Source organism: Hyaena hyaena, unplaced genomic scaffold (assembly GCF_003009895.1).
Source record: "Hyaena hyaena isolate Hyena2069 unplaced genomic scaffold, ASM300989v1 scaffold_164, whole genome shotgun sequence".
NCBI classification, from domain to species: Eukaryota; Metazoa; Chordata; class Mammalia; order Carnivora; family Hyaenidae; genus Hyaena; species Hyaena hyaena.
Window position 1 is genome coordinate 1,430,573 of NW_024080796.1, and position 12,341 is coordinate 1,442,913.

Sequence of the window (12,341 nt, forward strand, 5' to 3'; positions counted from 1 at the left end):
CTCAGTGGGAAAGTGAGGCGGTCTTTTCAGACATCCACTAACATACATTTCTGTTAAACGAAAGTGGCAAGAGAAGGAAGAATCTCTTGGTGCCAAGGGGTTTCCCCAGCCTTTCTGCTTTTTATAAAATTCTGTATGACAGGAGCTGTGCTAGGTGCTGGGGATAGACATAAAAAAGCCATTTTCTGTGCCTTAAGGCCCACACAATCTTTTAGCTGAATAGAAACATCAAAAGACAAATGCAAGACAGTGTGCTGTTTGCGAGATGGAGGCCTGCACATGTTGCAGCAGGTGAATCTAATGGTGCCTACGGAGGGCCAGATAGGGAGCAAATTGAGCTAACTCTTAAAGAGGGGAAGTTTTCTGGAAGATGAGTAGAGGAAGCACGAGGGTGACTTCCAGGAACAGAGAGCCGCTGAGCAAAGGCAGAGAGGCATAGTGACTGGAGGGTGTGTTCAAATGGAAATCCAGCAGGGTGGTGGCCAGAGATTCTCTACTGCTGGCCCCACCCTGGCCAGGCGGGAGTGGGCACAGGTATTAAAGGGGGCAGAGGGAGATATTATCTCTGATAGGCAACCTCATAACTGGTGGCGGCTTTGGACCCTAGCAGTGCTTGCGTTTCGGCCATACCAAAATGGAGTCTTGTCCAGTCTATTAAGGGCTTTTGCGAAGGTTGTGTGAAGAGGCTCAACCTTCCCACCCCTTCTTATCAAAGCAAAATGTGCACTGCTGAGCTGTTGCTACTTTGAGGCATGTTTACCTTTGAGCTCAAGTTGGTGCTGCCCTTCCACTGAGGTTCTTTTCCTTTCCCTCTCTCCTCTGCACCTGTGTGTGCGTGTGCGTGTGTGTGCGTGTGTGTGTGTGTGTATGCGCGCGTGCACGGGTGTGCCTGCATGCTCTGTTCTCTCTCTCACTTTGAAAGACTGCCTGCCCTGTGTCATGTTGACAAGGAGAAGACATGCTGGGAAAATGTCACAGCTGAATGGTCCCAAGGGAGGCAGCTTTGTCAAATGCCAAACATGTGGGAAAGATACGGCCTGCTGGGGCCTGGGGAGGGGGTGGCGAAGCGAGAGTAGGCAAGGAGCTGGCAGCGTTGGTGTCCCTGGGACAGTCTTAGCATTTGTTTCAGGGCAAGCTGAGGGTAGCAGTCTGTCACTAGGGAAGGGTGAGGTGAAACTCTGTGTAAAATTTGGGGCCCAGCCTTGCCAGCCTGGGCTCTGGGGATGAGGAGGAAGACTGACAGATGAGTTTGGGCGCAGAGGATCCACAGCCCCTTCTGGGGTTTGGAGAGAGAAGCTTCTCATCCAAGGACACATTTGAATCCTCCAGAGGGGTTTTGAGCAGACTCGGTAGAAAACACAGAAGTCGGCGGGAGGGTAAGCTTTAGACAAGATTTTCAGGACCCCTACTCTGATTTCAACATGAACGGCTAGAGAGCCTGTCCTAGGACCTGGAAATTTTCCAGGCACAAATGAACACAACTCTGGGTACCTCTGTGAAATCACAGTATCTGTGGGTTTTGGCCAAGACTTGACGGTTTTGGACATTTGCTGAGCCATACTGACACCAAACCCATGAACTCAGCGTGCCATAGGTTGGATTCTGTAAGAAGCAGTGCTCATGCTTTGGGAAAATAGAAAGGCTCTTTCTCTTTATTCCGTGCAGTAAAGAGTTGTCTCTCATTTCTTTCTCCCAGGAACCCATCAAATACTGTTTCTTCAACAAAAGCCACATCTGTCCATATCCCTGCATTCTAACTGTAGAAGGGAACAGGCGAGGAGAACTCAGGTAACCAGTTAGAAAACTGTACTATCATGCCCTGAAACACTGATTTAGGCAGCAATTACTTCTTTCTATTCACAGGTATTCCCCAATTTCGTGAAGTGCTTGATCTTGGGAATAGGACAATGGATGTTTTCTATTCACCCATTCATTTAATGAACATATTGTAAGAACTTATTATCTCCCATGATAGGGGCTTTGGGGGAAATCAGAAAGCAGTAATACATGATCTCTGTCTTCAGGAATCTCATCGAACCATAGGAGAAAGAGGGGGTGGAGACAAATAAGGATAATTCAATGTAAGAAGCAATTGGCCTCAAAATAAAAGTTTAAATAAAGGGCTATGCAGTCACTTCTTATTGGTTACAAGAAACTTATGGCTACCCTAAGCGAAAAGAGATTTATTAGGATCCTGAGATCATTCACAAATGAGGCTTCAGAAGGTCAGAAATGAGAACAACTCCTGGGAGTCCCAGATATGGACTCAGTTTTTCGGAAGCTGCCCTAAATTCCAACCACATTTCATCTTGTTACTTCTTTTTTGTTCTGCTCAGATGAGCTTGTGACAGTCTCTTACGCAGCCTCTTCCTTACAGTGTCTTATCAGAGGGTGCCAGAAGTAGCCAGACACCCTAGCATCCAAGCCTGGAAGGAGGTCGCTGCCGCTGCCACCCATCTGTCATCAGCCCACATCTTAGAGGCTCTCACCTTCATCATCCTATTTCCAGGTGAGGTGGGCGAGGTGCCGCACTTGGCTTAGCCTGGATCAATGTTTGCTTTTTAACCTTCGGGCTAAGAAGGTATCTTTTAGAAGAAGAAAAGGTGGAGGAGCTTATGCTCAGCGGAAAGGACACTAAACTGTCACCTACAAGTGATATAGATACTCAGAGAGAGGAGAGATAATGTCTAGATGGTGGAATCAGAGAAAGCTTCGAAAAAGGGCTGGAATTGGAGCTGGATTTTTGATGGAGGTAAACTTTTAGTAAGTCTGCCTCAGTCATGCCTTGCTTCTATGAGAATGCCCTCCCCTCCGCCCCCCACCCCGGCAATACAGTTACACTCACACAGAGGCACACCCAAGCTATAACTGATGCCTTTCATCTGCATGGCCACAGCCAAGCAGATGGACTTGAATGGCTGCGTGTCAGTCCAGTGGGTAAGTTGACCCAATGAAGCTCTTCCCCTCTACATTGGGAATTGGCGTATCCTACAAGATGCTAGTCAGTTGATCAATGGGTTTGGAACTAAGAAAATATGTAAAAGCCTGAGGTGCCCATGTTTGGCCAGTCTATATGGGAAGGTAAGAAAACAGAATCTGAAAGCAACAGAACAGACTCATGAGAGGGAGTAGAGACAGAGCATATTTGACTAGTGAGGAAACAGGAAGTATGGAGAAGAGTATGGAAGGAGAGAATGAGTGACTGCTCCCTATGGCTTTCCACTTTATTCCAATGTCCTGTAAGGTCTAGTTGTACTGCTACTTTTGGTTTTCATGAGATATACTTCTATCTTTCCACTTAGTTTCTTTTGAGTCAATTTCTGTCTGTTGCCACCCATGAAGGATAGTGGGACATGGACCTGCTGAGATGGGCCAAGAGGCAAGGAAGAACATTACAGGCAACTTGAGCAAAGCCTGAAGGTGGGGGAGCAGGGGGACTTAATTAAGATCAGTAAGAATATTTCATTTTGTAAACAAAGGCTAGGAAGTGAGATGAGAAGTAGGTAAGGTCAGACCGTGAAGACTAAGGCATTTAGAAAGTCAACTGAGATGTAGGATGGAGCCACTGAGTTTTGGGCCTGGAGAATGCACTAATAAGACCCAGGCTTTAGAAAATCACAGTGAAAAATCACAGTGAGTGGACACCAGTTTTGTATCCAAAGAGGGTGTGAACCTCCTGCTTCCTCAGCGAGGGGAAGATACTCTGTCTGTGCCTTACTTCCCTATGATCTGATCTGGCCTGGGGTAGCTTATTTCATACTGGATATGCACCCCTTTTCTCCTCTTTATGGCGGGGAGCACCCCAAACACAATCCTGACTCTTTTATTCCGTTTCCCAGACCAGTCATGTCAAAGCTGGAGTGGAGAATGGGAATAGAGATTTTTAAAACCTGAATGGTTCAACTTTTTGAAATACCTATTTTCCAGGCAAATTTCCTCTCACCTACAATAAGCAGATCGTATAAATCGATGCTCTCTGATGTATTTCAGTTTTGAGAACACTGTTTGGATGGCTCCAAAAAGACAGAGAAAAGTTGCCTGATGATAGAGGTTGTTATTTATTTATTTACTTATTTAGTTATTTAATTGTATTTTTTGTTAATGATTTTTTTTTTAATATCACTTGTACAGAAAAACATCTTCATGCCCACACCCCAGCTCATCCAGCCATGGGCAGTAAGGTACCAACCTGCAGTCTCAGATTTATGAGTTCCTTGTTTGTCACCGCATGCATTCCCTTTTATGAGCCCTCCGTGACAGGAAGAGAAGCCTAAGGAGCATTGAAACAGTGAGTACCAACTAATTTAGCAGCCCAGCCTACTCTCAGCAGTGATGGCTAATAACCAGGCTAGAAAGTAGAGATGATTTTAAATAAAATGATTGCCGAGGGGAAGTTGAAAGAGTCCCGTAAAGGCCTAGGAAGGTACGTCCTGGGGAAAGTCAGGGCCGAGGGGTGAATCTTTTGGTGTGAGGTGGGGGATTCTAGACAGGCTATGAAGGAATAAGCCAGAACTATAGTAATCACACCCAGCCCTATCACTACTTGCTGGTGACAGCAGTTCTGGCCAATTAGCCAGGGCTTCTCCCCATTTCCTGTGTTTTCCAGCACCGCTAATGGCTGTGAGGTCAAGAGAGTATCCTCGCTTCAACATCCGCCTCATCACTGCCTGGCACTACTTACTAACGGTCGGTTCTGCAGGTGACAGTTCTTGGCAGCATAGGTTTGGGTGCCAGTGGGGAACAACCCTAAGAGGGAAATGCAGAGAAGTGTAAACAGTAGAAAGGCTGACAAGAAACACGGTTAATGGAGACCAGGTGGTCCACTGAGTTTTGCCCAAGTTGTGTGGAAACAGAGCTTGGCTGTGGCACAAAGGAGGGTCAGTGCCCCACTCTGGGCGCCAGTCCCATGGCCTTTAAAATATGGAGCTTGGGAGGTGCCCGGGTGGCTCAGTCGGTTGAGTGTCTGACTTCGGCTCAGGTCATGATCTTGTGGTGCCTGAATAAGAACTCCATCTTGGGCTTGCTGCTGTCAGCGCAGAGCCTGCTTTGGAGCCTCTCTCTCTCTCTCTCTCTCTCTCTCTCTCTCTCTGCCCCTCCCCCACTTATGCTCTCTCAAAAATAAATAAAACATGAAAAAATTTGTAAAAATAGTAAATGAAATGTGGAGCTTGGAACAGAAGGCCTTAAGGGCTCGCTTGTTCTAATGTTTATGCGGTGTTGACCCTGTGGACAGCAGATAGCACTTGGGTCCACCCTCTGTCACTTGGAGAGGAGGTGGGAGGGACATCATCGCTTTGGATGAGGCCTGTCCATCGTCTGAAGAGACAAGCGGGCACGATAAAACCTAACTGGCTCCCTGGGGGATTTGGGTGGTATTCCCATAAACTGATAGAAAACAAAATCTTCCTTTGCCTAACTTTTCCAAAGATAGGCCAACAGCCAGCCCTCTTCCCTGCTATTTGAGTGGACAAGGGTTGAACTCTCTGTATAACCAAAGTGTGTGGAATGCGAAGAGTGCTCCATCTGCATTTACTCAGTGTTTGAAAATCATTGTTTCAAGTGTTGTTGGTTTTTTTTAACCAGTGGTTTCCACATCTCTTTGGTTGATGTGATTTAAATGAATAACACTTCAATTAGTCCAATCATCTCACCAACGCAGAAATCTTTTCTACAATTTATTCCTCCCTTCCTCTCTTCTCCCCTCCAAGAGACGGTTTTGATGCATGTGCTGAGAACAGAGCGGTCAGAACAGATAACCCTTCAAGTGGTTCCTGGGGCAGCTGAGAGGCTCAGTCAGTTAAGTGTCTGATGTTGGTTCAGGTCATGATCTCACAGTCAGTGGGTTTGAGCCCCATGTCGGGCTCTGTGCTGACAGCTCAGAGCCTGAAGCCTCCTTCGTGTTCTGTGTCTCCCTCTCTCTCTGTCCCTCCTTTGCTCATGCACTCTCTCTTTCTCTCAAAAATAAATAAACATTAAAAACATTAAAAGCAAAATTCAAGTGGCTCCTATGTCCAGTGGGGGCAATAGCCCCATAGACATAGCGCAGTACACGGACACATGATATCTGAGCACTGTGTCTGGCACACAGTAGAGATTACTCAGTGCATTTTTGTCCATAAAGAAAAATAAAGGAAAGACCACACCCTCCATAGGTTTGCTCTCTGCTTTTGAGGTAAGACTTTTGTCAGGAAAAGTCTCCCCTGGTTGAACTGATTTCTGGGTCTGTGTTTTCACCGGCCGGCCCTTGTTTTGCCTTCTGCCCCGCCACCCCCCTCAAAATACCCTTCATCCCTTATGAACTATCTCAGTGATCCAATGATCGCCTTTATCTGCCTTTCCCATCCCATAGTTCTGCTCCGTTGGCCAGGGAAGAGACATAATCCCTGCAAGATGCTCCACAGGGTAAAATCTTGGGTGTGCTCGGCTGCCTTTGTGAATCTCCTTTACTTGGGTTTACTTTTGTAGAGGTAAAAGTTCAAAGAAAACCCCGCTAAAATGTCCCCTTACTGTAGTAACACACCACACCTGTAGTCTTGCAGCTCACCTACAATGTGTCTGAGGCGGCCCTTAACTCCCCAGCGCACCGGAAATGCTAAGCGCCGCCCCCTCCCCCACCACCCCAAGAAGCTGAGGCTCACTCTTTGCTGTGCTGGGCCTTTAAGGATTCCATCGTAATCTGAAAGTAGGAAACATGAGCACAGCCATGAAACTGTAAGACTACTTATCCCAAAGTGAAAGGGAAATGGACACAACGTTCAGTGTGTAGCAGCTAAAGGATAGTGAAGAGGATGCTCAGCTGTGATTCCAAATTTGACTCGAGCATCTTTCTCACATGACTCTTCCATGAGATACAGACCTTTCTTTTCCGAGTCAGTCCCCTCCATGGCTGTATTACCTTAGTGGACTTGAGGTCCCTTATCCTCCTTCTGAGCCCAAGCTTGGAGCTCACTTTTGATCATCTAAATTTCAGTTTTAGCTCCCAGCAGCCCTTGTTAGTTTACTAGGTCACAAAGTTTCTTTAAAACTAAATCAAACCATTTTTAAATTTATGAGGCTGAAGTTTCTTGGCTGTAGGTGGACAATGATGGCAGTAAAAGGGAATCAGATTTTAAAACTTGCTTTGAGGTGTTGAACAATTGTGTTTGTGGTGACTTTACAATCCTGTGGGCATTTATTTTGAAGTTATCATTTGATGCTATAGTTTGGCCACTTATATTTTCTCTGTCAATTTCTCCTCTAAGTTTTGTGCCTCAGCTCAGCACAGGAGTGTCACTCGTTGAAACAGGGCAATGTTGCTCTCTGTATTGGTTTTCCGATCTCTGTTCCATTATAAGATTTTAACAGATAAAGCCAGAGCATGCTGCACCTATAGACTGAAGAGGCAGCACCTGCTCAGAGTGGCCTACGAGTCAGAGAAGCCCCTCTCCCTCTTCCTAGCTCTAGACATGCTGAGGAAGTGTTTTCCTGTTTTCAATATCGTTCCATACTCCCAGGGTATCAGCCCTAATTAGTAAGACTGTAGGAGTCAGAATAGCGCATGTCTCTTACCAGCACATAAACCTTTCAGAGTTTTGGGTTTTGGTCAGTTGATCAGGTGGAAACTCATCAAGGTGGCAGAGAGGAAGGGAAACCCACATCAATGGGTTAGAGAGACAGAGAGAGGGGAAGCGAGAGTGAAACTGAGCACTATTTTAACTGTTTGCCATGTGGCCTGGAAAAAAGCCTATGTGAGTGATTTGTCTCTGGAAGACTTCAGTTTTCCATTTTTGTCTCTCCTCCCTTATCAAAGATCTCTTATTGGCATGAGAAAAAAAACTTAATCCATATGCTGATGACTTCCTAATTAATGTCTCCATCCAGACATCACCTTGCCTTCATGACATCCCATCGGATGACTAATGAATACTTCAGATTTAACACGGTCAACCCAAGGTGCTCAGATCTTGCTCCTTTTACAGTCTTCCCCCTCTGACTAAATGCCAGCTCCAGTCTTCTGGCTGCTGAGGACTAAAACCTTGGAGTCACCCCCCACCCCCCCAAAGCTGTCCCTCACGTTCCATATTGTTTACAACTGCAGTCTCATTGGCTCTACATTCACACCACATCCCAAACCTGATCGCTTCCCGCCACCTCTGTTGCTGCTATGCTCATTCAAACCACTGTAACTTCCTCCTTGGGTTATTGTAAGAGTTCCCAGCCAACTCCCCGCTTCTACTCGACTCCCTAACACCCTGCTCATAGCACAGGAAATGGGGTGATCCTTTCAAAGTTAAGTCAGCCTATGCCACTCCTCCACTTCGCATCTGCATACGGGACCTAAAAGGCCCTACACAATCTGTGCTTTTATCTCCTACTACTTTGCCCCATGCTTACTCCTCCTGGCTACTCTGCCTTCCGTGCTTTTTATGAAGGTGAAGGACATACTCCTGCCTCAAGTACTTTCCATGTGCTTTTCTTTCCCTTTTCAGTGCGTCTCCTGGGGAAGCCTGAGTCGCTTATTTCTTTGTCTCCTTCAGATTTTACTCCCATCTTATCTTCTCATGGAGACCAGTTCTGATCATCCTCCATAAAATTGTGGCCCCACTGAATACTTTCTGCTCTGGTTCCTAATTTTGTTGTTGTTGTTTTTTTTTTTTTTTTTTTTATCTTAGGACTCATCACCATCGTGCCACTGTCTGGCGCCCTGTAACAGGTGGCTAGTGCTGAGTAACAAGCCCTCCCATGCCCCAAGGACAGCAGTCATTTATTTTTCCGGCTAGCACATCTGTGCATTGGCTGAGGTTTAGGGGATCTAGGCTGGGTTTGGTTTCGTGGTCTGGTCTGGCCTCCTCCTTGCAGGTAGGGCTCAGGTAGGCTCCAGGTGAGATTACCCAGGGGCCCATGCTGAGGGGGCAGCAGCTGCCCCAGGAAAGTTCTTCTCGTGATGATGGCAGAGGTAGAAGACAACAAGCCCAGTCTGCAGACAGGTTTTGGAGACATTTTTAGCCCCTTTTGGTAATGAGAGCATATTGATGGTCTGTGTGTGTGTGCGTGTGCGTGTGCGTGTGCGTGTGTGTGTGTGTGTGTGATTTATTCATTATCTCTTTTTTGTCTTGAGATGAAATGTTCATATTAGTCAGACATGGCTCATTCTGTCACTGCATTTGCTCAGACATTACCTTTTCAGAGTGACTTTCTCCTGACAATCATTTCAAAGATAGCACTCCTTATCCTACTTCCTTGCTCTGCTCTATTTAAAAATAGCATTTATCTCTCTAAAACTTTATAGCAAACATTTGTTTGTTTGTTTCTTTTGTCTCTCCTACAAGAATATAAGCTTCATGAGGGCAGAGATCGTCTTGTGCACCAATGAATTCTCACCTAGAACAGTGCTACGAGCCTAACAGGCTTTCAATAAACATTGCTGAATGAATTCTGAGAAACTGATATAAAAGTAGTCTAAGACTGTGTTGGACGAGAGGGCTGTGTCCCTGAATTGTGTGGTGTTACCCTGCAACATCCGTGTCTTCGGGGAAAAGCTCTTTTTGGACACAACATCAATATTTTTGGCATTTGTGTCTTCTTATTTGCTCACAAAACACTGTCTGCATCCCTGGGAGAGCACCTCTAAATTGTTCTTGATACTGCATGTGATGCTTTGATTATTTCTGAAGCCATTCCCTGAGCCTGTAATATATCTGTACCTCTTGTCTGCAGATACTTTGAAAATGGTAGAGCCGAGCTAAAAATACTCAGAAGTAGCTAAGCAGGCAGCATTGCCTCAACCCTGCACGCTGACTGCTTCTGTGTCTTCTCCTTGCATCTGGTATCAAAACACAAATCTTTAACATGGGAAGATATTCGAGTCCTCAAGCAGTATCTTTGGGCTATTATTGTCACAGTTAATGCACAAGGCAGCTTTTGAAAACCCCCGAATAATGTTCTCTAACCTGTCTGTCTAGGTACCCACCTTGCTCCTACAATGAGAATGTTGTAATCAGATTCATCCCAAAGACCCTAACATTTATATAATTTAGAACTACAATAACTTAAGAAACCCACATATTTATATAGCATTCGTCCTTTTAGGGAGCACTTTCAAATTTCACATTTTATTTCCTTTTACGTCAAAATAGGTCCATTTGACATAGGACCAATGAGGCCCCAGAGAGTTCACCGACATCCTGAAGGTCACTTGGCTAACTGGCGACCAAGTCAAAATCTCCATCCTTCTGCGTTGTGCAGACTATGAAAACTGAAATATTAAAGTAACCTCATCTGACACCCAGTATTGACTTCTTTTTTTTAGATTTGAAAATATATCAGTAAGGTTAAAAAATAAACTTGAGAGGAATATAAGTGTGCCTTGGCAAAGCTGTCGGGCCGGATAATCAATTATGTGTTTTCCCTATGACCCCGTCACCATATTTATGAGGATAAAACCAGGAAGGTTTAATGGAGTACGGTGGGTACAAAAGGGCAGCATGAAATGTCAAGGGAATGTATCTAAGGGGAGGTGGGGGGTTGTTTTGTTTTTCTAACCCTATCTTTCTCAAGCCCTCTCACATGGGGGCTTCATCCTGGCCAGTACTTGAGCCTGCTATGAGCTATGGGCAACAAGAACGCCATCAAGTCCGTATCACCTTTTGGCCACAGCAGGGATCAGTTCCTATAACTGGGTTTCTGTTTGAAGTCCTGGCCTGAATATCAGACCATTTATTTGGTGCCCCAACGCCCCCATCCAGCTTCTACAGTTCATATCCTGAGGGGGTTGATCGGGTTTTGTTTTCTGTGGATTCAGGCACTGAATATGGGACTATGAATGGATTGATGGTTGGTAATGCTGCTACACCGCCCACCCGACTTTGGGCATGATGGGTGGTGTTCAGTGCTAACACCTCAATGCCTGACTTCCTACCTGGAATGTGGTAGGTAGTCAATGAGTAAATGCCTGAAAAAACAAACACACTCTCTGGATTCCTATCCCCACTTATTGGAGAGATAGGGCATCTGTCTGAGAAAGACCTGAATTACGTCATCCCTTTGGACTTTGAGTCTTGGGCTCTCCATCTGCATTCATGGTACCGGTTTCCAACTAATTTATCATTGCCGCTTCCAGACTCATGGACAAGCACGTGCCTCACATGGGTCTGTGATTCACTCACTCTTTTTATCCAAGATGGCTGCCGCAATCCCTACCACTACTGCTTGATAGTGAGTGGAAAGACCGCTCCTTTCTGAAACCAGCAAGTGTGCCCTTACTAAATGAATTCTAAAAGTGTTTTCTGAGGAGAAGGAAGGAGAATTCTCTGGCTCATGCTCAGGAGTTTGAAAGCAGAATTAGATTTGGCAGTAGGAAAAATTCAGTTCCATTTAACAGAGATTTATTTATTTTTAAAGTACTTTTATATGCCTGGAACCACAAAGTTGAATAAAAAGGAGTCAGTCATGGACTCTGCTCTCTAGGGATTAACAATCTAGTGACTGAGGAAGACCCACTAGTAATGGAAGTAGGTGCAATAATTCTAGAATCAGGCAGACTTCGTGAGTGCTATAGCAGGGCAAGAGTAGAACGCTTGTGGGGCTCAGTGTTTATCATCTATTTTTGGAAGACTGAGGAAGGGAGAAGTCTTAAAGTACGATAACTTCTCCTTGGTGTCTTCTCATTTCTTTTATGGGAACTTCTCTTTAAATTAAGTTGCATTAAATTGAAATTTTGATTGGTTAATGCATTCTAATCTTCAAAGACCGAAAATAATTTCAGTAGGTATACATTAAGAAGTCTTATTCTCACCATGTTCAGGAGTTTTGCTCTCACCGTGTCCCATTCAGACCATTCCTTCTGCTCCCGTATCCCACAGGTAGGTTTTTGCATTGGTTTCTTACATATTCTTCTGGGCTATTTTATGTAAATAAAGCAGAGAATACTCATTTTTATTCCACCTTTTTTCTTCCACAATATGAACATTATATACAGTGTCCATCTTGCTTTTTTTTCTCCTTCACAATATACCCCAGAGATGATTCTCTATCAATAAATAAAGAGCTTATTTATTCTTGCTTTATAAATGCATAGAAAGCCTTGAAGTTCATTTAGCCATCTCCCTATAGATGAACACTTGGGGTGCTTCCAACTGTTTGTTAAAAATTTTGTTGCACAAACCATTTACGTACATTGTTTTATATATGTGCAGCTGTATCTACACGGCAAATACCCAGAAGTAGGATCGCTCAGAGATCCACTGTCTTTTCTTATTTTTTAAAATCAAGTTCATCATTACTCCCAGTCTCAGAAATAATGTACTTGGCCATACCGACACTCAAAGACCAAAGCAATGGATCCCTTAGGGTTGAATTCTAGT

At 44.9% G+C, this 12,341-nt stretch overlaps 1 long non-coding RNA gene across 1 annotated transcript in view; it reads left to right on the forward strand.

The window, feature by feature from the left end:
* LOC120236895 overlaps positions 1–10,267 on the forward strand; it is a 44,989-nt gene extending 34,722 nt beyond the window's left edge. Inside the window, exons 3-7 of the long non-coding RNA XR_005529796.1 lie at positions 1,697–1,788; positions 2,378–2,509; positions 4,132–4,288; positions 4,607–4,686; positions 10,116–10,267. This is a non-coding gene — a long non-coding RNA (uncharacterized LOC120236895). The remainder of the gene's footprint in view (positions 1–1,696; positions 1,789–2,377; positions 2,510–4,131; positions 4,289–4,606; positions 4,687–10,115) is intronic.
* The last annotated feature ends 2,074 nt before the right edge of the window (positions 10,268–12,341 follow it).